Source organism: Procambarus clarkii, chromosome 12 (genome assembly GCF_040958095.1).
Source record: "Procambarus clarkii isolate CNS0578487 chromosome 12, FALCON_Pclarkii_2.0, whole genome shotgun sequence".
NCBI classification, from domain to species: domain Eukaryota; kingdom Metazoa; phylum Arthropoda; class Malacostraca; order Decapoda; family Cambaridae; genus Procambarus; species Procambarus clarkii.
In genome coordinates, this window is record NC_091161.1 from 42430524 (window position 1) to 42456281 (window position 25758).

A 25758-nucleotide genomic window follows, 5' to 3' on the forward strand; every position below is an offset into this window, starting at 1 on the left:
TCAGAAGTACAAGTATCTGGGCATGTATGTTGGATACACACGTGAGAGTAAAAATGTTGAAATAAATCATATCAGCACCTTATGTAAAGCCCGTCTGCATCCTCTGAAAGCACTGGCTTTTTCTGGTAAAGGTGTTGGGGTACCTATCTTGCGGATGTTATACATAAGCACTGTTCGGTCCCTGATCGACTACGCAGCACCCGTATTGTCTTACACAGGCCAAGGCAGAATTAAAAAAATAGAGCTGATACAGAACGAGGCTATGAGGATTATTCTTGGATGTCAAAGAAATGCAATGATTGAAATAATGAGAATGGAATTAAATTTACAGAGTGTGTGTGATAGAGTCCGTGACATTAACACTAGAGTATCTGTTCGTTTCATGCGGAGAAAAGGAGGGGATAAGCTGTTTGAGAGCGTTTAGACCTGCTTGAGTGACGTACATGCTTCCAGGAAACTGAGGGAGACACGCTACACGAGGGGATTAGCTCATGACCTCAGGGAATACGACGTACTTGACTGCTGTAAACCCTCTCGACAGTGTAATATGTCTGCTCCCTGGAAAGTACAGAAAATAGACGTTGAAATTGTACCCCTCAAGGTGAAAAAGATTCATCATGAACCGGGACAATTACGGTGTTTGTATGGAAGCATGATATCTCTGTTACCAAGAGGCAACAGTTTACATGTATATTGCGATGGGTCGGTGGCGGAGGATGGCAGGGCCGGGTGTGGTGTCCTAATAAGGGAATATACGGAGTTTGGGACTGTGGACAGGATAATTGAACTCCGGCTTAGTAATTATATATCATCCACACAAGCTGAACTGCAGGCCATTCTGGCGTGTTTGGAGGAAGTACGTCATGACGACAAAAATGTTTTTGTATTTGTCGATAGCCGAGGAGCACTGGAGTCCTTAAACAGTCGAAACCCAGTCTTCATGTCTATAGTTGAGAACTGTAAGAGAAGAATAACTGAGATACAGCTGAAAGGTTATAGTGTGAAATTCATGTGGATTCCATCTCATGTTGGAATAGTGCTCAACGAGGTGTCGGATGACTTGGCCAAACGTGCCACATCAAAACCACAAGTTGACATTGAATGTGAATTCACAATGAGACAAATAAGAAGCAAAATCAGAAATATTCAGGCACAGGCGAGAGTGGAGAGGAGAGAGATAATGTATGAGAGTAGTCCTCTATGTAGACCCCATACCCATCCAGTGGACCCCATACCCATCCTGTGGGCGGTAGTGGAATGTAGAATAGAACCAATGAAGAGCAGAGGTGCCATAGGCACAATCAGAGAACACTGTATAAACATCAGAGGTCCGCGGTTGTTCAACGTCCTCCCAGCAAGCATAAGAAATATTGCCGGAACAACCGTGGACATTTTCAAGAGGAAACTAGATTTATTCCTCCAAGGAGTGCCGGACCAACCGGGCTGTGGTGGGTATGTGGGCCTGCGGGCCGCTCCAAGCAACAGCCTGGTGGACCAAACTCTAACAAGTCGAGCCTGGCCTCGGGCCAGGCTTGGGGAGTAGAAGAACTCCCAAAACCCCATCAACCAGGTAGTCAAACCATGCAACACTACATGTATGTGAGTCAAAACACCCATTTCACTTATGGTAAAAGGAGAAATGCTTGGAGTGACTCTGTGTACATGCGGCTCAGGCTTGGGTACAAATATTACTGGGAATATGGGATAGATGTTCATGATAATGACACGAAGTGTAAACTATGTGGTATGTTAAGGTCTCACACCCTGGCCCATTATGTTTTTGATTGTCCGTTGATTAATGTATATAGAAACACTGAGATAAGGACTGTTCCTGAACAAATAGCCTGGATGTGTCACAACGGAAGTTGATGATATTCTTGAGAGATATAAGAATTTTGCACCAAGATTTTTATATTTTGTTGAATTATCTGCAGGTGTCTTGCAAATTGTCTATACAGTATACCTAGGTCATAAAAGTATTTGTGTGTTCGTCTGATACCATATCACTTGTGAAGGAGGAAATGTTTATGTTTACCTCTCAGAATGTTTGGTAACATGTTTATTTGTGATGTGTGTCTATGTATATATTAACACGTTGTAATGAATGGGGTGAGAATAGCTTGAGCTACCTCATCCCTTTGTGTGTATTTTACCTCAATAAACTTATTTCAATTTCAAGTCTCCTCGCTAGTGACGCGTGCGCCACCTAACGCTAAATTTCGGAAACTTGGGGAATTATTCGTAATATTTAATTTTAATTTCCGAATGGATGGAAGCATTACTGACGTTAATTTACGTCATAATAACGTACTTTAGATAACAGCAGATTGTTTCTCGCTGTGCAAATCATTTAACCTTAATGACGTTAGATGGACTATATATATTCGTAGTGGAAATTTAGTTCATTACTTTGTTTACTGGATCCGCTAATTTCAACTGAATAAAACTATTTCCAATAAATGGCAATATAATTTGCCAAATAGGAATAAAATAATTGTCAATCTATATTCCTTAATAAATTCTACAAGGTTAGACTGGATTAAATTCGATTTATAAATGTGGAATTAATTCTACATAACTTGGTAGCTGATGCAATCACAGCCATGAATTTTATGAAAAATTTGGCGTTACTACGCCTCGGTTAAATGTAATTTAATATTGCTACACTACTGGTTAGTAGTATTAGTAAATTATTATTCCGAGTACAATAAATTTATAATATTGCACTTGGGTTCAGCATTTGGGTGTTGGAAATTTCCATAATGACGTATTGCGACTGCCCATCCTCGACCGAAATATATTAGTGCAAAATATTTGGTATCCTCTATTATATTGTTAATTGTTCCGTGTTTTCTTCATACATTGGCGTTTGTTAATGGTTTAATTTTTTGTGTACTGTCGTAAACTCAAGCCCAGATTCGTTCTGAATACAATATTTACCCTACTGTATATCATTAGCCTCATGAAATTGTTAACTTCATTCAATCTATTTTTCTCCACCTAGACCCCTTGAGATGTACCAATAGGTTTGTACTGGAAAATCACATGAGAACATACGGAAATTAATTAGACCATCGGGTTTTCTAATTTAATTTTATAAAATACTGACAATTAACAATTTAACATATCCAACTTGATTAAATTGGCTACCCTTGGCAATAAACGCACTAGACAAACCTGGCTATCATCTACAACTCGTAACCTCAACTTAACTTTCTAACCAAGAATCATCACTACAACACTCCACACACCTGGTTAGTCTCCAATACAATACTCGCACGTTGCAGACTCTACTAGTCAAAAAGATCACATCGTGTCGGAAAATCCGACACCATTTAATAATCATACAGATAATAGCTGTATTGTATAAACAAGTTACCCATAGAAAACGTAACTTGTAGTGGAATTACCGTCTATAGAAAACGGGATATCATCACCACATACTATTATAATTCACCAGCTATTTTGCTGGGAATTATTCTTAAATACATTAGTCTTTGGACTTTACCATCATAAAACATCTTATATAAATTAACTTAATTATCAATATTAAAGTAGAGTAAATGTGACCCTTCTATCACTTTCTGAAATGTGGACAATGTAAGCCAGGCGTCAGAGGGAGGAAGGAGGGCAGCCATTGTTGTGTCACCTCCGAGACGTGTGGAGCAAATTTAGCTCCTATCATATCTGGACAATGTCGGCCAGTAACGTCAATAGTATGGAGTGTTAAACAGCCATTGTTTATACGAGACCAGAGGCTCACACGGGAGCAAATTCGGCTCCTGTTAAATTTACTTGGACGTAGTGTTATGGAAACCAAAGGTGTACCATTGTCAACACGCTGTCTACAAATTCAAGTTAAGTGTCTATCCGAAACCCGTTTATCATTCATTTATGGCCATTAATGTCAGGATATAGGGTGAGCCGGTTAGATCACGTGGAAGCCTCAAACTAAAGGTAATTAAGCCAGGTCTTTATTGTTCCATGTACAGTTTTCTCTGATATAGCTTGTCATATATAGGATTCTGGCTTCACAGCTAGCGCACTTTTGACAGGTCAAGACGAGGAAGATTTTGTGCACCAGTTACTGGGTGATATGGAAGCTACCTCAAAGAGGATAATTTGGTGTCTACACCCTAGTTATACCTGGTGGACTAACCTGCTGTACTATAAGATAAGGAACCCTTTCAATGTATGTAGTTACTGTAGTTTGATTGGCTGCATATATATTAATTTAATAACCCCCCCTAATGTGTAGAGGATCGATTTGTGAGATTGAGATTATTGCAGAAATACAGTCCACTTATCATTATACAAATTGCTATCGAAGTATATAAATTAACGTAAATATAAATTCATATAAATTAAATAAATATAAATCTCACAGGTCGGTTCCCACACATCGGGTCCCCACATTAGGCTGGTTTCTGTCACTGCCACAAGCAGATGAGGAGGAGTACTTGATGAAACTGCGGCTTCCACAAGACTGCCCTCCAGCAGGTCATAGCCTTCACCACCACACCCAGCATCCCAAGGATGCAATAATTACATTAAATGTATATTTGTTTCTAAGAACTTTGTATCAACCTTCGTGACCTCTTGGCCTTAACATTGGCTTACGCGACCCTAACCCTGGAAACACAAACCGAAACTGTCTCTATTTTCCGCTTGTTACAACTTGTAATAAAGTTGTTACATCTTGGCTTAACGTGTTTATGATGTATTAGAACGTTCTTACAACTTGCTATATTGGTTGTTATAACTGGTTAGGAGGCGTTAAAACTTGTTCGAACGTTGTACCAACGTCGTAGTTTCGGTGTGTGTTTGGCGGGAAGGCTGTCTTAATCTTTGACCATACCTCAGTGTGACCACAATCTGACTACTCATGTGTATTACCACTCATTTTCCTCCACCATTTGATAAGTGATGTAGTTCTTGATTTACTACCTCATGCTTTCTCCTATATTTTGCATTGCAACAATTCATCGACCAAATTCACGTTGAAGCGACTACAACAGCAGCCAAAGCTTCCAATGGCCATAACCATATCACTATTACTGTGATGCCTACAACAGTCCTACGTACTTAACTCTGCAAAAGCTGCCACACCCCTGCCATGAAAGGTATATAATGTAACTAGCATGCATGGTTGTTATAACCCTTGAAGCTTAGGTATGGTTCTTTTGCTTGCAGTAATCAAAAAATTATAATTTTGGCCTCGCCTCAAAGTTTGTCTAGGGTATTATAAAGAAAAACACTGCTTAACATGCAAAACAATATACTGTACTTAAGGGTAACAAGACATATCAAACAGATAAATAGTAAAAATTATAAGAAGCCAGAATTATCCTTCAGCATGCAATAATATCATAAAATCACTTAATGAGCACAGACAATCTCTTACACATGAATGAATAAATGGAGTAGCACAAAATAGTCTAAGAGAATTAACCAAGTTATAAGCAAAATAAACTATATACACCGACCTATTTCCAATACATGTCCTCCCATCAAGCTTACCCACGCGACTAGTGTGGGACATTTGGGGCTTGAATCTAATTATTTAAATATTAATATAGTAAAATAAATTACGAAGGACCACCCGCTTTTATAGTAAAGAGGGAAACTGAGAAAATATGATTAGATAATTCCTAGATGAACCAGTAACTATGGATAAAATACTAGAGAATATGATCACTGAAATAAATAATGGGCTGTATAATTAAATGAATCAAACCTCAAACACCTACATTGGGGGGTTATTACTGGAACTCAGTATGTCCAGGAACTAGTGTGGTTCGTTCACTAATCCAATGTATAATATTCTAATCCTATGAATACTTATGAAATCATTATCGTTATCATTAATGGGAACATAGATTACGAACATAAATAATAAGGATCATAATAAACACATGTTAATCCAATGAACAGAGTTCTGCATGTAAAAGAGTACAGATAATAAAATTAGAGGAATACAAAGGAATCTTAGCTTAATGACGATTCCTTAGAAGTTAGTCACGACGCTTCCTCTGAATCTCCTGGACTCGTCATGGAACACTGGGAGTTGATTAACATGGGAAATGACAGCTCGGAGAATTCTTCACACACGCTGCAAAAACAAATGTTTCCAGTAGCAACAAATTAAACTACTGGATTTCTATGCTCAATAAATTAATATTAATGGTAAGAGAAAGATAATGACCTGTGATTTTTTTGTTGTTATACGTCGTCACGACAAGCTACCCAGCTATAAACCCACCCCCGATCTGATGCATCAAACAAGGATGAGGTACTTAGCTAATATGGGCACTGTATAAGTTAAGGCTTGCCGAAGGTCGCGTCCTAGGTTCTAGACTTGTCTATCCTAGATAATGATGCGCTCCACTGGCCGGTCACATGGGTTACATAGAACCAAATTTAACAGGTTCTGTAAATGACACTGACACCAGGTGAAGGTATTGTCTGCAAGGGTTTTCACACCTCACAGTGGCGACTTTCTTTTGGAGATTTGATAGCGTTACCCTGGTGGCTGGGTAATGGCGTCTCCTCGTGAGCACCACGTGAACAGGTCCGCTCATGAGCGCTTCAACGCGTGGACTCGCGTCTTCTTCCGCTCTGCTCCGCGTCCCGCGTTTATTAACCAAATTATTATGGATATTATCATTTCTCGCGGTTGTGCTTGAAATGCTCGGGTTAGGACGGGTTTATTATTTGGAAGAGTTAAATGTTATTATTTGCCAGTTCCATGATAGTAAAGGTACAATGGAGAAGAATTAATGTCTCTCCAGGGCATTCACGCGTGACGTTAATTTTATTACTAGATAACAGCTATAACTATAAACGCTCTATTTGGCTTTAGTTGGAGATCAGTTTATCTGTAATTAATTATCACACAGAACGCCGTTGATTATAGAGAATCGAATTCAATTCTCAGGCACATTGGATATAAATGTGTTTATTACAATGAAATCTGACGCAATACTGGCGTCGGGTGACGTAAGAATTCTAGCCTTATTGTACAGATGTAATTATTAGTACATGCTAACTCTACGTTGGGTTAATTTTATTCACTACAATGATTAGTAGAATTAGTAGTAATTAATGAGAATACAACAGTGTTGTATTTAGTGATGGAAATTTCCAACAACTAGCTAGCCTCCCGCCAGCAAGGCAGGCATCCTCCCAAAAGATCAACTTGGCATCCACATGAACTCTCGTGAAAACTCCACTAACAAAGTGTAGTACAAAAGAACAATATAATCAGTAATCTTAATGGTATAATATACTGTTACAGTAATCACAGGAATTAATTACAATCAATAACAGGAATTATTCAAAGGTTGAAATATAAACGCTAGCTTGACAACAGGCCGCACACTGGACACATGCAAATATGGTCATCCCCCCACGGAGAAGCCACCAACTCCCTCCAACAAGAAATAACTTGCACAAGCCTATAAAAAATAATTTAACTCGGGCACAATACAGCATGCTATAATATAAATCATACAATATTAACTGGAACACAAATGGATACCATACTAATAATAGTACTGAACAGGGAAAGGATTAAATGCTATACATAGTTATCATGAATAATGATAGAATCAATCATAGATTCGTAACAATGGTCCTCTTTACTAATGCAAATTTTTCAGTTATTCAATAATGGAGTTGCATTATTCGTAAAATACCTTGGTCATTGCAACTATATTTAAGTTCCTCTTTGCTTCTAGCTTGGTGAATATTGTTTACCAAGACGCAGACAGTGGGCTTGATCATGTTGCGTCACATTATTTCCTATTAACTTTGTCTTGCCCGTAGTGAACATACCCAAACTCTTGCATTTATAGAAAAGAAGGTTTCGCCTAACCAGCGAATGTACCAAGCCCCCAACACATGTTCTGACTTTTGTTGTGATGCTCAGCTTCTCTGCTAGGTTACCGCACATGGTCTTATCCCATTCAACTGAAGTGGTTCTACGTTTTAACCAGTGTTCTTGATTTCTTTGACGTCCTTTGCCGCCTTAACTCAATTGATCCACCACTCGCCACCTATCTCGACAGAGCTTCTACTTTGGATCCCTGCAAGACACCTTGCCCTCCATTATGGTTTCACCTGCTTCATTAGCCTGTCAATATCTGGCCTAATCTCCAGGCAGTGCACACAGGGCCATTGTGTGTGCCATTATTCCAAGAATAATTACTCGCCAGACAATGACACACGACTGCATTTAACAAGAGCGTGTTTACATAATCAGAGCTTTTATTTATATTACAAATTTAGTATTTTACTTGGATGGCGTTCTGGAAGTTCTTCCACTCCCCAAGCCCGGCCGGAGGACCAGGCTTGACTCATGAGGGCTTGGTCCAGCAGGCTGTTGCTTGGAACGGCCCGCAGGCCCACATAACCACCACAGCCCGTTTGGTCCTTCACTTTTTGAAGAAAACTGTCAAGTTTTCTCTTGAAAATGTCCACATTTGTTACGGCAATATTTCTTTTGCTCGCTGGGAGTATGTTGAACAACCGTGAACCTCTAATGTTTATACAGTGTTCTCTGATTGTGCCTTTGGGCCTACTCTTCAATGGTTCTAATCTGAATTTTCCGTTCATATCGTTAACTCCAATATGTTGTTATTTTACTGTGTAGATTTGGGACCATGCCCTCCAATTTTTTAGATTTGTATATTATTTGATACCTCACTCATCTCTTTTCTAGGGAGAACATTTAGAGCTCTTTGAAACGATCCCAATAAATTAGGTGCTTTATCGTGTCTATGCCGTATGTTTTCTGTATTCACTCTATTTCAGCAATCTCTCCTGCACTGAAGGAGGAAGCGAGTATTGAACAGTACTAAAGACGGGCAGCAGGAGTGATGTGTATAGTACAGCCATTGTGAGGGGATCCCTTGATTTGACGTTTCTCATAAAACATCCTATCATTTTTCTGGATGATGCTAAAATTGATTTGTTATGCTCCCTTAACGTTAGGGCATCAGTCATTATTATTCCCAGATCCTTTACATTATGCTTTTCCACTACGGGCAGATTTGATTGTGTTTTGTGCACTGTATTTTGTTTAATGTCCTCATTTTTACCACACCAGAGTACCTGAAATTTATCTCTGATAACATGCTATTTTCTTCCGCCCAGTCGAAAACCTAATTAATATCTGTAGTTTATCAATGTCTTCAGCAGAATTAATTTTCATGCTGAATTTTGTCATCTGCAGAAGTCGATTCGACTCTGTGACTTCTATATATGTCAATATCTGATATGAGAATAAGGAAAAAGTGGTGCAAGGACTGTGCCCTGCGGTAGAGCTTTTAACTGTGCTTGAATTCTGTTTTACATGGTTAACTGTTGCTCTGTGTGTTCTGTTCCACACAAATTTTAATACCACCGTCCTACTTTATATGATATTTCCATTCACCTTATTTTGTGTGCTATCACACTATATGGTCTCGTGTATCAGATGCCTTTGTGAAGTCTGCGTATACCAAATCTGCATTCTGTTTTTCATCTAATGCCTCAGTGATTGCCATAGTGGTAAAGTAGCTGCAAGAGACATGATCCCAATCTAAATCCATGTTGACCGGGGTTGAGGTGGTCATAGGTCTCCATAAAACTAGAGACCGGCCTCCTAATCGCGCTCTCAAATAATTTTATTATGTGGGACCTAAGTGCGACTGGTCTATAATTCTCAACCATTTCTTTGCTTCCTCCCTTGTAAAGAGGAGCAAAATTTATGAAATCTATTGATTTAAGCGAATCTTGTATCTCCCCTGTGTGCAAGCTCTTTCTCCACACTATACTACTGGCACTTAGCATTTCTTTATAAATATTGAGTGCATGGGCATGTTGTTAATTTCTCCTTAAAATCTTAAGAATTCGTATTTATATCTGTTATATTTTCAGGAGTTTGGATATCACGCATAAAGCAGCTTTCTGGATCGTCCGCTCTCATGGATGATCCAGACAGCTTCTTGAATATTTATTGGGGTGCTAAACATGCCTCCTCCTGTTTTTGTTAGGATTTCAGTAATTTCTTTGTCACCGTCTGTTCGACCTTTCACTTGTAAGAATAGGTCCAATACTGACAGTGGTTTTTTTTTTTTTTCGCATATGCGAAGAAATTGTTTTCCTTCTCTTGAATTCCATTTTTGTGTTCTAATTGCATTTCTTCAATTTGATATGATTGCTTTAATCTTTGCTAGATTTTTTAGAACTCCGTTTTTTATTTTTTATTGTTGAGAGAGTCGTGTCTCCTTAGCAGATATTTTTTTATTGTTTTTACATTTTTTTAAATAATCAAAACTGATTTTTCTTTCTACGTTGGTCCTCTTTCTGGCTTTCAACAGAGGAGCAAGTTTTAAACACTTTATATTCCTTTGAAGTCAGTTGTTCTGTCTTGTGTGGGATTATTATTACTTAAAACATTCAATGGAATTTTTTATGTTCCTTGTCTATCTTTTCCCAATCTCTACTTTTATTAAAACTGAATTTATTGAATAACCCGTCATACATGATCATTGTTTTAGGCCTATTACAGGTATTGATGTTAGTTTGCACTTCAATGAGCTTGTGATCTAAGTATGTGGTATATGAGATTGTAATGTCCTTGATTATCTCCTTTGTTTGTGATGTTCAGATCAAAAATATTTTCGTAACTAGTTGACTCTTACCTGCTGGATGAGTGAAAATTTATCACAGAATCTAAGGAGTTCTCTACTCTATGGTTGGTTCTGTTCAGATAGATTTCGTGGTATAGTATTCTTGATCGCAAGTTTCCAACTTAGACTGGGCAGGTTGAAGTCACCTAGGAAGATATCATTTATTGGGTTTACCAGATTATCGAGACTATTCTCGCTTTTATCTGATTTGTGAATTCCTCCGCCGTTGCGTCTGGAGGTTTGTATATTAGAATTATAACCATTCTTTTTCTTACTACCATTAGAGTTAACTACCACCTCATTTGCAACGTTAAGCAGCTCAGCGCATACAATGTCCTCTCTTGTATACAAACCTACTCCTCCATGTGGCCTATTTACCCTATCATATCTATATAGATTATATTCTGCTTTCCAGATCTCACTGTCAAAGAGTTCCCCTGCATGGGTTTCTGTGAAAGGTCCAAATACTGCATTTGACTCGGCGAGGAGGGGGGGGGGGGAGGCAATTTAGGAACGGTACTTAAATTTTGCATTTGTTTTCAGGTCTTGTATGTTGGTAAAGATGAACGATGTTACTCTATTTGGGGTAATTTGACGAAGAATTTTCCGGGAGGTCCATTGTGAGTGGGAATGTTGGTTTTATTTTGACCAGTACTGATTGTTGCAGGGTTGTTGCCTGTTGTAACTGTAGCTCTGTTGTGGGGGGTAATTGCATGCGTGATTCTGGTATGCAAGTGGGTCAACCAGTTCCATACACACTGTCCTACCTTTTATAACCTCTTTCGTGTGGGTATAAAATAAATTGTTGGCTTTTCTCCAAAGCCATTTTATTGCTTGCCACTGTTTAGCGTTCTGTGCCTTCAGCATGAAAGTATGGACAGCTGAGGGCGTAGCATTGTTTTTTTTCCTCGAGTGATGATTCGTACATGTCAGGATGGAGAAATCTAAAAGTTGATTCAAAGCTACATTTTCCTTTCCTTAGTATATTATGACATTTTTGGGGGAATGATTGTGAATGCATTCTATTCCTTTTCTATTTCCAGAATATCTACAAATATCCTTTACATATTTGTACTTGTATAGATGTGAACAGATATTTTAATGTCTTATACACTAGTTAATTTGCTCGAAACATACTTAAAAGGGTCTTTCTATTGCAGGTGTGTCCGAGGGAGCTACAGGTGAGCATGAGGGAGCTACAAGTAATGGTCACTGTCGGTAAAGCCTCTTGTATTCACCTAGTTGTATTCACCTAGTTGTGCTTGCGAGGGTTGAGCTCAACAGAAGGCGTTATGGCGCTTCCAAGCTACTAGGTGGGTGTGGTAGTGGGTTTAATGTCCTGTAGTGAAGTATGTGCTTTTAATACATACTCACACTTGCTCATACTTCACATTAATAGAAATAAACTCTAATATTGTTGAAGTGATTTTACTTGTGAATTATTTGAATATGAGGCGGCCTCATGTCAGGCGAGGTGAATGACGTCACAGATTGTTGACCCATCAAGCCAAGCTAGTCAAGAGGCGCGGCGGGCAGTGTGGCGCGGGCCGGCGTGGGGAGAGGTGTTGTTCAGCGCCCGCCTCATTGGTTTTACTAAATTAGTCACCTGGACAGTCCTGTGCATGAGGTTACCTGCGTCAGGCTTACAGGCAAGTTACTCTAGATGATTAGTTATTTTATCGCATTGTATTCTGTTGGTACAATAGTCTATATTTGCTGATTGTCTTAGCATAATTACAACATGTTAAAGCTTTATTTAAAATAAATAAGTTGACTCTGGTTTACTCATTTGATATAATAGTGTAATATACCTTTGTCTATTAGTAGAGACTTTTACCTAGCCTAAAACTTTTGATGAAGCTAATTACAACAAAATTAAATTCTAAAACAATTCCTATGTGATTAACTGTTCCATAACAGCGGCTAGAGTGTCAACATTGTGAAATTTAACGTTCGACCATAAGCAGCTGAAAATAGTTTACAAAATTATTAGTTAAATTCTGGCAGTTATAAGGTGTTTGTTGTGAACTATCAGATTTCAATCCTTGAAATATGGACCAAAGACTTTTAACCTAACAAGAGTCGCATAAGAGCCATCCTATGTGAATGAAACTAGCCATACTGAGTCAGTGTCGTCCACGCTGCAGCCAACCCCAGAGACGCCTTAATTAACATTAACGTCCTGTGTAACCAAGTACTATATTTTGTCGAATATAACTAACAATTAAAGTATGTTTAAATAGTGTATAGTTCTATGATAGTTGTTGAAGGAAATTACAGTACGTGAGTGTATTCCAACCTGTCTCCCTCGCCTAATAAATAATAGGTAACATAACTAGTTTAGTGGTAAAATGTGTGAACTGTTGTGGGTCAGTGCACGAACGAGTATAGACCGAGGACTCGTTAAATGTGAAGCGTTCTTCACGTTCATGTTTGGCTGCCGGGTTAACGACCACTTGGCCATTGTGATGAGAACGGGCTGTGGACGAGTCATGTCTGAGGTTGGGTTTTGCCATTCTGTGGTAAGTCGGCTTTATGGATCAACCAAAGTCTGAGCTGATCGATTGTCTTGCGGGATATTTTTAAAGCTTTATATGAAGATTTTCAATTTAGTATTTTTATATATTTAATGTGTAATTTCAGATATGTACGAGGGTGCATCAGTACAACGGCACTGCAGCTATGGTTAACCATATACAAGAAATTTGTCTCGTACAACGGCACTGCAGGTATGGAGAGAATAAAGTTACTTGGAAAAACTTCTCACGAATTGCAGTTGGTCATTATGTAGTAGATACATATTCGCACCCAAGTACAGTAAGTGAAGGGAACAAGTCCAATAATTTTAATAGGTACACACTATTCCTTGAAGCGGTGATCTTCTAATAGGTATAGTCTAAAGTGCTCCATGTGTTAACCACTTCAGAGTGGTAAACAAAAAACCAGGCCCATAATATGAACATTTAATTGTGGTGTATCATACGGTTAATGTTGCGCTAACAATTTTGGTTACATTTCAATACTCTTCCCCTCCCTTCCCTATCTCTATCCATACTTTTGTTAGTCTGTCGTCTGTCGTCCTCACTGCGTCTGTCGAAGCAGTGAGGACAATCATCATTTAAAGAGTGAGCGACTTAATTGCTGAGATCGCAAAGAGCATCAACGCTCAGAATCAATCCCTCAGTCATCTCGGCCCACCTCATCCAGCAGGGTGAGAACGGGAAGCCCACCCTCAAGGTCACCCTCAAGACTCCGGCGGAGGCTACTCTCGCGGCAGACAACGGCCTCAGATGCTTTGGTGTGGCCTGCACACCCCACCAGATCGCTAGGCAGCGTTATTTCCGCCTACGTCAGTGTTTTCGGTGTTACCAGTACACCCACTACTCTCAGAAGTACCCCAACCCGCTGCAGAAATGCAGCATCTGTGCTGGCGACCACCAATATAGGACCTGCAACGCCACTACTCAATATTGTATACTCTGCAACGGTGATCACACGGCCGTCTCCCACAACTGCCCCACCAGGAAAGGCGAAATTCAGAAGATGGTTGACGCCAGGCAAGGAAACTCGACGCCCAGACCGAAAGCTTTCAACATACAAGAAGCTTTTCCTGCACTCCGACAAGTGGCGCCACGAGCGGCGCGCAACAAAACTACTGGACCAGCTACCCCGCGCCAGCCACTCACAGCCCCAGACGAAACCTCGCAACCAAGCCAGCCAGCCAGCCAGCCAGCCAGCCAGCCATCCTCACTCACACCGCCACCAGCCTCCCCCGACAGCTGTGATTCACTTCGCATCAGAAATGTCAGGTGGAGATCTCTAGAAACGGTACAAAATACTGAACGATTTGTACAAGCTCAACAACCTTCCGACCTTTGTGATACCAGAGGCCATGTTTACCGATGGCTCCTTTCCACCAGAGACGCCTGTCAACCCGGACCCTATTGCTCCAGTCATACCTGCGACTACATCATGTGCAACGATACTGCCACCAACATTCTCCTGCAGGCCTCACCATGTCTTCTGATGATTCAAATGACTCTGTTGACATTGAAGCACAATCATCACCCCCAGCACCAGAGGACATTGAAGCACATTCACCACCCTCAATACCAGCGGAGTCTCCAAGAGTCTCTACACTCTATGATGAACGTGACAAAAACCTGACACCCAGATCTCCCGAATATAGACGCTTATCACCAGCAAAATACTCAACACGAGGTGTGCAGAATGCTTGCTGAATAATCCAAACCAAAAGTACATTCTATCGAACGATGTAATCTTATTTGAATGCGACGAAACCACATTGTCAAAGGGCCTTTTCCCACCAGACTACGCAGAGTACAAAGAAAAACATCAATTGATTACTCGAAGCAAGAAAAAAATAGAAGAAACACCAAACTGAAGAAGACACCACCTGAAGACAGATTGTCTCCACCTTGAATGTAGAAGCACTGCCACTGCCGCCTTCCAGACCCGTCTCCCAACCTAGCCAGTTGTTGGGTTGTTTGCAGCATCGACATACTGACACGCAGCTGGGTCAAGCCCTGGCACTTTCTCTTCAACTTCAGCATTTCCTCTCACCGACTTCTCTTCAGCTGTCCCCACTTCAAGGCTCGCCCCAATGGGCATCTTCTCCTGTATTTTTCGTATTCGTACTCTGGCAAGAAGAAACGTTTAGCATGAAGGGAAAGTACCGGGGCTAAACCTAGCAAGCTGAACATACCGTCGGTCAGTTTCTGGAGGCTGAGCACTTGCAGCTACGTGGCCATCATCCGCATCTTGGACAAGTTATTGGTAGTCCACGAGCGCTGCAGCATTTCTGCAAATCGACAAATATCGACAAAATAATTGTGGTCATGCGGCAGGCCCTGTGAAGTGCTAAACGTGAACGTGTGTGTTTTCGGGATGGGGTAACGTGATGTTCCTGATTTGTTTTTAGTGCAGTATCTCCCCTTATTGGGGGAAGTAAATATTATATAACGGCCGGAGCGCCTATGACAGTAGATAAAGGTTTTAAGAGCAGGGACACCAGACTCAAGTGGCATATGGTCTGGGAAAGGAGCCGTTACTAATGTCACTGGAGGATATTCATTCTTTAACAAGCTAACAAAGAATGTTCCGAAGGAAGCAAGTTCTAGGCCGGATGCATTCATTGGTATTAACGTATTGTGCATTAAAACTGGTTTCTCAAGAGTTCATATTATAATTTCAATATAGTTAGTCAAAGGTTAGGTGTTAAGGTTCTGTTGGCCATTATATGTATTAGAACTACGTTGGGTGATAGTTAAAGCTTTGGGCTTCGAACAGGGGTCATCAGCAAAGCACTGTTCGAGAAATGTTCGAACGTGATCAGTTGAGCTGTGTAACAACTCGTCCTCATAAACAAAGGCTAAAGTCTATTCCATACACCCGTCAGACCCCCCGTTTATGAATGGAAAAACGGTTTACACAAGTCACCACTGATGACGTTCAAACATTTCTTGAACAGTGCTTCGCTGACGACTTTTGTTTGAATCACAATGTTGTGAATGCTTCACCCATGTACTACAGATACAAATAATCACCAAGAGAAACTAAACGCCTAACTTAACCAATGTCCGAATATACACCGCATCCTTACATTTAACAATATTAATTTATATTTGAGAATTCCAATTTTGAATGAACAGCATGTTTAAATTTATGAATGCAGACAAGAGGACGAGTTGTGTGTAAGCCTATTTTTCATTGATAAACAAGAGGTTCGGCGGCTGGATTACAATCATTGTTCTTTTACTGATGAGGGGGGGGGGGGCCTTGGTAATGTATGTATGTATTCTCGAACAGTGCTTCACTGACATCTGCTTCTCGAATAGCAAGTCTGTAAATGTTTCACTACTGTACTACTAACAAAAATAATCACCAAAAAGAACCTAATCACATAATGGACGCCTAATATACAATGAATTTTATTGTATAATAAATTGTGTATGGGAATAAACATACTTTTATAACGGTGTTAAAATTGATTAACGTCTCGTGGGACGGCCGCTGCTCTTACGAGCATGACCTACGAACGAACTAAATATAGGACAAGGTACCCATTGGCGTGAGCTTTAAAGTGGGTATAGGTGAAGAATAGCTTGGGTGAGAGGAAACGTCGGAGTTGGAGACAGAGCCAGGGCTAAACCCAGCTGCGCGGCGTAACATGAGGTTTCCTGAACACCTGGCTGGCTTAGGCTAGTGGGCAGGGTCCCGAGGGAGGGGCGGCGATGTGAGGTCTTCTTTCCTCTTGATGTGTGGCGTCTTCTTTCTTCTTTTTGAGCTGGAGTCTTCCGTCTTCTGTCTTCCACGTCGGTCTGCTCTGAAGCTTGCAGGGATTCCACCACCTCAAAACGAGCAAAATTAGGTCCCCATCCCCCTAAAGAGGGGGGTGAGGGCAACTGCCCTCAGTGAGTCTTAGGCCTGCATCCTCATGCTAAGTTTTTTTTCCTTTTCTTGGCTTGTTGTTTGGCTTTGTACTGGGTGTAGTCTCCGGGAGAGAGGTCGGCTGACAGTGTGCTTTCGTCATATTCCGTGAAAATTAGGTCGTGTCTAAGCACGCACTCGTTTCCTGGCGCACGCCGTAAGTGTTCCTCATACATAGAGTTGAATATACGGCTGGTGAGCCGTCGACATGCAGGAGATCCATGCTCGGTGTTACGTTGCTGATAGTTTTCTTATTGCTGGAGTATCATAAGCTGGTTGGCCTGGGAGTAACGAGATTATTGCAGAGTCGACATCGTCAGAGTCGTCTAAAATGTCGACATAGTCAGTAGAGTCATCAGACAGGTTGATGTCTGCAGGAGCAGTTGGTGGCAGTATTGTTGCAGATGATGTAGTCGCAGGTGTTACTGGAGTAATAGGGTCCGGGTTGACAGGTGTGTCTGACTTGGGGTCAGACTCTGTAATAAGGTCCGAGTTGACAGGTGTGTCTGGCGTGGGGTCGGACTCTACTTGAGAGGAGCAACCGGTAAACATGGCCTCTGGTATCACAAAGGTCGGGAGGTCGTTGTGCTTGTACATGTCGTAGAGTATTTTGTACCGTTTCTTGATCACCACCTGACATTTCTGTCGCGAAGTGAATCAGAGCTGCAACAGTGCTGTCAGGGGTGGCTGGTGGCGGTGAGAGTGAGGATGGCTGGCTGGCTTGGTTGAGAGGTGTTGTCTGTGACCTTAAGTGGCTGGCGCGGGAGTTGCTGGTACAGTAGTTTGGCTGCGCGCCGTTCGCGGCACCACTTGCCAGGAGTGCAGGGAAGTCTTCTTGTATGTTGAATGCTTTCGATCTTGTAGTAGAATTTCGTGGTCTGGCGTCAATCATCTTCTTGATTTCCGCCTGTCTGGTAGGGCAGTCGTGAGAGACGGCTGTGTGGTCACCGTTGCAGAGTATACAGCGTTGAGTAGATGCGTTGCAGGTCCTGTACTGATGGTCGCCAGCACAGATGCTGCATTTCCACAGTGGGTTGGGGCACTTCTGAGAGTAGTGGGTGTACTGGTAACACCTAAAACACTGGCGTAGGCGGAAATAACGCTGCCTAGCGATCTGGTGGGGTGTGCAGGCCACACCAGAACATCTGAGGCCGTTGTCGGCCGCAAGAGTAGCCTGTGCCGGAGTCTTGAGTGACCTTGAGGGTGGGCTTCCCGTTCTCACCTTGCCGGATGAGGTGGGCCGAGATGGCTGTGAGGGATCGATTCAGAGCCTTGATGCTCTTTACGATCTCAATGATAGGCTGTTCAGCGATGATATCACTCACTCTGTGAATGAGTATTGTCCTCACTGCCTGAAATTGATGGGGAGGTAGGAGTGTTAAGCCCTTATCCTCTAGAGCCGTGATCGTTGCCGTGATAGAGAGAGCTTCTAGTGCTACTGCACTGCTGAAGAGTATTTGGGGTCCATTTTCGCCCCTGACGACGTCGATGAGTGCTACCCCTGAGGTCGACGTCATTAGGTCCATGGTCTCGGTCCTGGTGTACCTCGTGTCAGTTCCTTGGAACTTCACCTTAACTCTGAACAGCATGATGCCGTTCGCGGGCACCACGCTATTACTCAGGAGGGAAGCGCTCTCGTTGCTGCTCGATTTTTACCCACCCGGCAGTACTAGGTGCAAGCTTCCTTTCCTGCTGATGGAGCATGACCTGAGGAAGAGTTGAGTAGTGTGGCTGATGCTCACTATAGTGTGTGGAGGCCGTCAAATGCTGCATGCATACATATTCATGCATAGTCTCTGAACTGTAGTCTCTGAACTCCTTGCAACCCTGGAAATCAATCAGCTTGAAACTCCAGTCCTTAGCAGCAGGGCCACCACTCCTCCCCTTCCTTCCCTCTGCAGTGTGTGGATTATTGTTGGCGTGAGTACACAGCCTTGTGGCACTCCAGCATTACAGTCAAAGTAGTCAGTGTGGTATTGGAGAAATATTTCATTTTGTAGTGTCAAAGAAATATTTTGTCGGAAGTGGAACGTAATTCATAATTGTTATTTTCTGGTAAAGCCTGTGTGTCGATGATTTTTAGTCTACTGATAGGTGTTGCACTGATATATATATAGTGTGGTTAACGTACAGCTTCTCAATATGTTAGTATTGTTCAGTCGGTTGGGCCTGACTGAGATTTTCCTTAGTGTCAGTCTGGTGGACGTTTTGTGCTGCCCATATACATAGGTTTCGGATCTAAACAAATCGCAGATTATTCTACCGGTGTTGTCAGGCCGTTCGGAGTTGGTAATTTCTCTATTAGACCTGAGTAATAGGAACAGTAGTTTCAACAACATAGATTGGGGTACCTTGGTTTAATTCGCCTTCATCATTCTTACACACACATTTGGATGCAATGTTTGTCATAATGGTGGGTTATATTTGTGAGATGGTATCCATGCAAGAGGTTCTAAACCCTTTATACTGTGCAGTGAGCAGGTTATATAAAAAGTCCAATTATAAAACTCTTACTGTCGGTCGTGCATGAAATCTTTTTAAGAGCAGATTTTGAAGCACAGTTCCTCCTCCTGTGATAATGTACTGGTAGCTAGTTGTAGTGCAGTCAGTTGTTTAACCTAACAATGATAGTTTGTGTGCAAGTATTGTCCGTAAAACCTGCATGCTATTTCTGTCCTGTAGATGCCTGGATTGCAATATCGATGTGGACAGTTCTCGAGGGATCTTCAAAAATTTTGATGAGGCAATTATTTAAAGTGTGACGGCTTTGGAAAGAGCAGGATTCTAATTAACCATCTTAGTAGCGGTTGTATATAGTACTTAAATTGTGGTGTACAGATGGAGAGATCAGTGACAGGAATATTGCATTTACAAGGAATGTTCAGTTTCATGAGATGGCCGACATTTTTACTCGGCCATTTATCATACAAGAAGTGAGGTGGAATGTTGCACCACTTAATAGTGTGTTAACGGCACGTAACTTCTCTGAACAATGCTGGAGACGTAGGGTCTCCCATTACCTGAAGGGAAAAGGTAGTGTTGACTTGGATGATTCTCTCTAGTATGGTTGGAAGCTTCAGTTCTTTCCTCATGGTGATGATTCTTGTGCTTCTTGGGGCACCAAGAATTACCCGCATGGCTTTTCTTTATTACTTCTAGCATGTTCAAAACAGAGGCGGGGAAGCTAAATGCAAGGCATGATAATCAAGTAGGGATCTAACAAACATGTTGAATAGTCCGGCATATATAACATGCATTCCAATATTCTTACTAGTGTTTTAAGTGATTTGGATTTTAACCTACGATGTAGGTCGTTAACAATGTCACTGATACTCCAAGGTATTTGTGCTGCCCACATGTTTGTATGGTTTGGTTAACTTTGAAAGCTAGAGACACACTGATTGTTTTCTGGAAGAAAGAGCGATGGATTAAGGTAAAGACTGAATTCACTGATTTTAGCAGCGAGTGATTCAAGTAGAGATTGCAGTCTAGTTTGGATACTTGAAACAAAACAAATGTCGTCGACATAATAGATGACAGCTTTATCAGCAAGTGTGCAAATACCAGTTTTTGTGCACAAGGACATTGAACAGTGTTGGGCAAAGCGCACTAATCTGGGTTGAACCAAAATCAATGGGAGGAGAATGTTTACTTTTGACTCCCTTGAAAGAACTGAGGCGGTTCTGATACTCGTGTACCCCTTGAGCTATGTCAAGTCTTCCATAAACTCCAAGAGAGACTAATTAATCTAATATTTATCTCACCTTTTTGCTGTATCAAATGCAGTTTTAAGGTCAATAAATGCCATCTATGAGCATGAATCCAGTCTAACAAAATATTCAGCAAAGCATGTTTGAATGCTTCTTCCAGGAAGGAAACCATACTGAATAGGAGCTAATTGAAAACATTAACCTGCCGAGTATAAGCCTCTATAGAACTTTACACATACAGGACGCCAGAGATGGGTCTCAAGGCACAAAGAAATCCCATTAATGTGGTGTATCAATGAGAAAATGAGGAGGCGCTTGAGTAGGACTTGAACCTCTGCTTTGGGTGCTCCCAAGCATCCGAGGCTGGAATTCTTTTGACTATGTTTTGGTGCAGTTGTCTAAGGTGTTTGCCTAAGAGTTCTCAGAGCTTAGGTTCGACTCCTCCTCGCGGCTCCAACTAATTTTCTCGTATGGGTCAGAATGTTTGTGAATTTGGCTTAAGTATGGGTATTATTAGTCGGTATCTAGCAGTCAGGTAAAACACCATGCCTCAAAATTTGATTAAATATTCCTAGCAAGATGTAACAGATACCTCTTGTCCTGGTTTGCAAAGCAATTGCAAGGATTGAAAACGTGGTGTGCTTTGCATGGTGCTTTGCATGGTGCTTTGCATGGTGCTTTGCATGGTTTTCCTTGCACAGTTCCAAGCTTAGTAAAAGGGAATTTTTTGAATTGCAAAACAAAATAGTAATTAAGGGGTATAGGTCGTTAACGAAGTTAAAAGGGGAAAATCAAAATGGTTCATTTAGTTTTTCAATGTTTCGTACATTAGGTAGTGGAAGTATGGTTTTCAGCTAATTTTCATTGTAACATTCTTGGGAATGATGGGAAAAAGGGAAAAGTCGAGGAGAATTACTCATATTTCAAATTGATTCGTACAGTACATAATTTTGTATACTCTAATTAAGGATTAGCAAGAAAGATACAGTAAGCATTAAGCTTAAGTTTCGGGAGGAGAAATGTTTAGGGAAGAGTTTCTAATTGTCAGTTTCAGTGAAGCAAATAGGAATTTACAAAGAATAAGAATGTAAAGGTTACGTCAAGAAACGTTTGATTGTGAACCCATTAAGGTTTACAGATAGTAGATATGCATGTCGAGGTTAGTGCAAGCATGAACGAACGTTTAGGGGGTGTGAAATACAATAACTGTTGGCAATGAATTCTTTCCCGTACAAGTGCAAAACCCTGTCGTGACTGTCTCCCCTTCCATTCATCAGCTGACAGTCGTGACTGTCTCCCCTTCCATTCATCAGCTGACAGTCGTGACTGTCTCCCCTTCCATTCATCAGCTGACAGTCGTGACTGTCTCCCCTTCCATTCATCAGCTGACAGTCGTGACTGTCTCCCCTTCCATTCATCAGCTGACAGTCGTGACTGTCTCCCCTTCCATTCATCAGCTGACAGTCGTGACCACCCCTCCCCCCCCCCGCCTCCTCCCACTCTATGCATTTAGAGTAAATAATGTATATGCATCACTATCATTACCTAACCTAAATATTCCTATTGTATGTACAAGAGCGAATTATGATACTAATTCCTTGTGTTTCTCGGTGCACCCTGTTAAAGTGCCATTCACCTACCTGTGATCCATCGTCCTGTTAATCCACCATTCACCTAACGGTCCATGCAGTTATCCACCACCTACCAGCTCCTCCATCTAAGTGACCCATAGTGCTAGCTTCACTATTTTTTTTTAATTATTAATAGGGCAGCACCTGCCCGAAACGCTGCGCGTACTAGTGGTTTTACGAGACTGTAATTACCATATTATGCATCCTCACATTCCCAATGTTCCTTCTTGTATATGCATAAATAAATAAATAAATAAATTTGTGGGATATTTGGGTTTGATTCTGATTAATTAATAATTAAAGTAGTAAATTAAATTACGAAGGACCACCCGCTTTTAAAGTAAAGAGGGAAACTGAGAATTTCAGATCATTAGATAAAATTCTAGAGAAAACCAGTGACTATGGATATGACTAGAAAGTATGATCATAAGAATAATTAATGGGCTGTATTATTAAAACCAAACCTCAAACACCTACATTGGGGGGTTATTACTGGAGGTCAGTACGTCCAGGAATCAGTGTGGTTCGTTCACTAATTCTATTAATAATAATCTAATCCTATAATTAATGTTGAATATAATATTATTCATACAAAGAAGAACATGAATATGTGCATAATAATGAATTACAGTAAATCACACATTATGTTGAAACATTCTGAATGTATCAAATTGCAATGTTATGAGTAAAAGAAATAAGCCTTAGCTGGTAATAGATTCCTTTAGATAACCCTGGCAGTCCTCTTAATCTCCAAGTCTGGTACACCGACGTCTGACACGGTTAACATGGAGAAGACAGCATGAGGAATTCGTCTCTCGAGCTGCAAAATAAATAACTACCAGTAGCAATTGATTTAACTACTCAATACATATTCAAGATTATTGATATCTACAGAGAAATTTCTAATCACCTGTTATTAGGTGTTGTCGTGCCGCGTAACGCGCAATCACCCCGCTATTGTTAAACCTGTAAATGATGCATCAAATAAAAGGTACTTAGCTGTGGGCACTGTGTAAGTATTAAGATTGCCGTAATTTCGCATCCCAGGCTCCGGTGAACCTATCCTGGATTGATGCGTTTCAAGTTGGCTGATCACGTGTCGTCAGGAACCAAGTCTAGGGGTCCCTTATTTAACACCAGCACTAGTTGAAGATATTATCTGCAAGGTCGTTCACGCCTCACAGTGGCGGCTTTCATCTGTAGATAGACACACGTGTCCTATTTACTGGACAATGGCGTCTTTTGTGCGTACGTTAAGCGCAGGTCTGCCTCTCTTCGGTTCCCCACGTGTACGCGTCCCGACTCCCTCACCGAGTGAGTATGGCGTCGCGTCCCTCCCCCCACGCCGAGTCGACGTTCATTACACAAATTATTGGCATGAACATTAATATTTCTCGCATTCGCGCTTGAAACTCTAAAGACTGGACGGGTTTATTATTTAGAGGAACGAAATATTATTATTTAACTATTTAAGAATAGTAAAGATACAAGGGAGAGGAATTAATGTCTCCCCATAGCATTCATTGATGACGTTAACACTATCGCGAGGTAGACGGTATAATTCTAACGCTCTATTCGGCTTTTAGTTAGAGAACAAATTCGTCTGCAATCAGTTGTCATACAGAATGCCTTAATTATGGAGAATCGTATTTAATTCTCACACAAATTGTATATAATGTGTTTTACTGTAAAGAAATCTGACGCAATACTAGCGTTAGATGACGTGAGAATTCTAGCCTAATGCACAGATGAATTATTAGTACAGGAGAATTCTACGAGTTGTTAATTTTACTTACTACAATATTAATATGATTAGTAATAAGTAATGAGAATACAACAATGTTGTATTCGATGTTGGAAATATCCAACAAAATTAGCTGGTGTAGAGAATCGTACATTAACGATTCAACCTAACTTACCTGTGTGAGGTGTTCGGCATTCAGTATATTAAGCATCATGTAGTATGCAGCATATTCTAATGAGGTTAAAGAAAAAGGTTATTTAGAAAACTTTTTTCTTTTTACCACTGATAACGCGTATTAAGGATGTCGATTATACAGTGTTAAAACATATTATACTGATATAGAAAGGAACACTAGATTTTATGATTAACAAAATAATGTGTGTTTTAACTCGCACAAAGAAAAATCAGTCAAACAAGTTAAAAACAATGATGCACACAGGCAACCTATTCGCTGGACATTCCCAGAAACATGCCCCCAGGCGTGTTTTAAAATGTCACCCATCGCATAGGTTCGAATTCTCATCACGTCTCCCACAGATTTTCTCGTTGATACATCAGGTTAGTGTGATTGCTCTCTGTGTATCAGAGAGGTACATACCCATCCAACTGGATGGGTACTCAACCCTCTTGAGGGAACCTTTTCTTAACACTTTGACTTGCCTCGCCAACATGGCGAGGCAAGTCGCCATGTTGGTGAGGCAGCTCTGCCCAAATTTCAACGATTTACAAGAGTTCAAGATACTGATATCAACTATGCACAACAAAGAACATTTAATAATATCTACAAGTGTTAAAATGTGCGTTGTTAAATAATAGATATTTCTGCTATACTTACCAACTCTCCTGAGGACAACTGGCCCAGTGTAAGACACGCCAGGAATGGGTCAGGTAATCTTCGTCTCCAAGACTCGGCCTTCACCTGTTCAGGCACTGACAGGCAAATTGATGTGGACAAGTCACAGAGGAAGACAATTCAACACACAAATAGTATGGTCTTGAAAATCAAATCCACATCCAGGTGTCCATATTTACACAAGATGGTGGCTGTGACCACAGATGGGTGGCCACTGCGGTCAAGCACTTACAGCTGCCCGAGGTTCAGGAACCACCAGGAGGAGGATGATGATAACGTTTGTACCTGTAGTACTGATGCTTGAAGCTGCTAGAGATTACTGGTGGCGTACACAGTCGGGGACATGTGTAAGAATATGTACTTGGCTGCCCTCGCTACTCTGGTAGACAATCCATGCATAGCATCTGTGGGACTTGATGTTCTCGTATTAAATGTTCTAATATTAAATGTTCTCAGACGAAACATTCTGGGCTGTGGCACTCTCCATTGATACGAGGAGAGAGATTTCCAAAGCTGTTGTTACATGATGATTGCATGAGTGTGTGTCCACCAGAAGTGAGTTCTAAAATCTTTAATAATTTTGAGGGATCAAATAGTTAGTATATGTGAAGGCAAAGACGCTAATAAAAATATTACAATGGCTTAGTCTATCCATTAAGAATTGAACGAAGATATAATAAAAATTACGAGTAGT

At 40.9% G+C, this 25758-nt stretch overlaps 1 protein-coding gene across 1 annotated transcript in view; it reads left to right on the forward strand.

Annotated features, from left to right (window-relative positions):
• The first annotated feature begins 11833 nt into the window (after positions 1-11833).
• Positions 11834-25758, forward strand: part of LOC123757312 (baculoviral IAP repeat-containing protein 8-like) — a 231616-nt gene continuing 217691 nt past the window's right edge. Inside the window, exons 1-2 of the mRNA XM_069323372.1 lie at positions 11834-11857; positions 13320-13405. The gene's annotated coding sequence lies outside the window, so the exon portion shown is untranslated. The remainder of the gene's footprint in view (positions 11858-13319; positions 13406-25758) is intronic.